The sequence below is a fragment of the Fukomys damarensis genome, unplaced genomic scaffold (assembly GCF_012274545.1).
Source record: "Fukomys damarensis isolate Sample0158 unplaced genomic scaffold, DMR_v1.0_HiC HiC_scaffold_14, whole genome shotgun sequence".
Classification (NCBI taxonomy): Eukaryota; Metazoa; Chordata; class Mammalia; order Rodentia; family Bathyergidae; genus Fukomys; species Fukomys damarensis.
Window position 1 is genome coordinate 60,307,680 of NW_022900926.1, and position 2,658 is coordinate 60,310,337.

The 2,658-nt window shown below is 43.4% G+C and overlaps 1 protein-coding gene across 1 annotated transcript in view; it reads right to left on the reverse strand.

The window, feature by feature from the left end:
- Lama4 (laminin subunit alpha 4) overlaps positions 1-2,658 on the reverse strand; it is a 148,674-nt gene that overhangs the window by 133,979 nt on the left and 12,037 nt on the right. The gene's annotated exons all lie outside the window — the stretch shown is intronic.

Below are 2,658 nucleotides of genomic sequence, written 5' to 3' on the forward strand. Positions count from 1 at the left end.
AAAAAAAAAAAAAAAAAAAAAAAAAAAAAAAAAAAACGGTGATTAACCGGCCTCCTCACCACCTCCTTATCCTCCTTTCAAAGGTCCTTATTGTTTTCCTCGCATTCCCAGGTAATAACTGAGACAAAAGAATTTCCACTTCCTCATTTCCCAGGAAAGGTCCCAAAATAGCATCAGACAGGAAACAGGAAGCATAAAAACATCTCTCAGGATAGTACCAAGTGTGTAAGGTTTTCCAGCTCTTGTTGGAGCTGCTACAGAGGTGCTCAAGCAGCACATCCCAGCTGGTGCAGGCACGTGTGTGCACCACTGGAAACTGCCTACGAGGGGCTGAGGGCTGGGATTCTGGGTATTACATTTCCAGACTCTGGAGACTTGTCCTGACTGAGGACATCAATGTGGGAGGTGCCAGGGCAGTGGTCCTGCAACACTTTAGAGCTGAGACCACCCGCTGCCCCATTTTAACCAGTGGAGCATCTTGTGGAATCCACTGACAACTCAGGTAAAAGGAATACACTCTGAGTGAAGGAGGTGGAGCCCCACCCTCCAGCTGACCAGCTGCCCTCACACTATGTTGTACCCAGGTGTTTTGCTGGTGCTTCAACCTAACAGCCACCGAATTAGCAGGGCTTATGCTTATGGATAACAGTCTAATTTATGTTAAAAGGACCCTGAACAGATCTTCCCTCGTGAGCTAACATATCTCTACAGACACCATCAGCACCTTTACCTTCTCCCTCATCCACGCCCTCCACACAGACAACAAGCCATCTCGAGAGAACCCTGACAATGACCCAGCTTATGTTCTCTTCTTCTCACCCCATGACCACTACACCAATGCAGGCCCTTGGGGAGACACCAAGGCACAACACAAATTACACTGATTCTAGGCCTTTTGCTATCTACCACACCTAAGCCTTCCAGGAGTGTGCGGATGGGTTAGTGAGGGCAAAGCAAAGTTCTCATCGTATTTCTCTTTCTCTCTTCTCTGAAACAGTCAGTGGCTACCTGATGTCCGGTTCAAGTAACCAAGACTATATTCTTTTCTAGAAGAACTCCATGTCATTTTTCTTTACTCATTTTTCCCCCCAGCACACATTTGTTCCCTAATCTTACATGCCCAATTCAAAAGCCCCCCTCTCTCATGAGGTCACTGGGACCTTCTCACCAGAAATGAGTGCTCTTTCTAAACCTGCAAGAGCTTTTATAATAGTCTATTTGTATTATATTATTAGTATGCTTCTTTCTTGGTGCTTTGTTCATCCTTGTAGGTTCTATGGCACTTGCTGAGGTAATGCGTACACTTTGGGTTAAGTAAGAGTGAAGATATAAATGCTCATTAATCAAATGTACCTGGACACCTAAGGATTACAAGGTAGCAAAACGCAGCCTGATATCTACTATTTTCCATGTTTCAAAATAGCTAGTTAAAATTAATGATGACTTATCCATAAAACAGGTACATATAAGAAATGCTAAATTTTTAGTTTGGGATAAAGTTATACAGAACAATGACATTACTTTATCATATGGTCTCTTTTGCAATTATAATTACTTTGTCTCTTTTAAAAATTAATTAATTAATTTATTTATTTTTTGGTACAGGGGGTATAACTCAGGACCTTGAGCTTGAGGCAGGCGCTGGTGCCACTGAGCTAAATCGCCGGCTACTTTGTCTCATTTTTAAAAGGGAGGTATTGCTTACCATTTCACTTGGGCTAATTTTATCCTCTCAAAATTCACGTGTTGAACGTATTTGCCAAAAGGGCCAATTAAAAAGATTAAATGAATCATACTGACAGGCCTTAACCTGACAGAGCTAGTGTTCGCACACAAAGGGAAGGCACACAGCGCCATCTCTGCTGCGAGTGCAGAGAAGAAAGGCTTTGTGGGGTCCTAGTGAGGATGCGGCCATGATACGCCAGGAAAACAGCACCTTGATCCTGGATCTCTAGCCCCCAGGACAACGCAAAAACACAGTTTCGCTGTTTAAGCCACCAGTCTGTGGTACTCTGTCATGGCAACCCTAGCGGGTGAGACCCTGAAAAACGTGCGGCTAGAGTAGAGGAAATACCAGAGATGCGCGGGTACCAGGAGACTGGGAACCACTCCCTCCAAGCTCCCTCCCAGGTTACAGAGGTTTTCACAAGTGACCCCTGCCACAGCCACCCTCCTGTCCAAGGAGGGTGCTGCCTCCCCGGATCTTCCCCAGAGACACCTTTCAACAGCAAGGTCTTGCTCCCGTGTGCCAAGCGAACACTTCACTCATTCCAGGAACTTGTTTTCTCCAGTTTCTAGGAGAAGAGCTGGCCGATTATGTTTCTTTCAGATTTCACTGGACTCCTGTTCTAAACTTCCTTTCCTTTTCTACTTTCATGCTAGAGAGAAATACTAATAGGGAAACTGCTCTTTAGCCTTTACTCTGTTTTCCTGTGATTGATGTACTTCACCTGATTATTTCCCGAGGTCCCATTTTTACTATCGTTCAAGCTCTTTTCTCATCCTTTTCAAATTCTTTTAAATTGTAAATCTACAGAGTGGACTCAGCCCTCCCAATGAAAAGTGAGTGTGCAGTGAATCTGAGATGCGTGAATATATGAATAATATATATGTATGTACGTATATATATATATATATATATATATATATATATATATA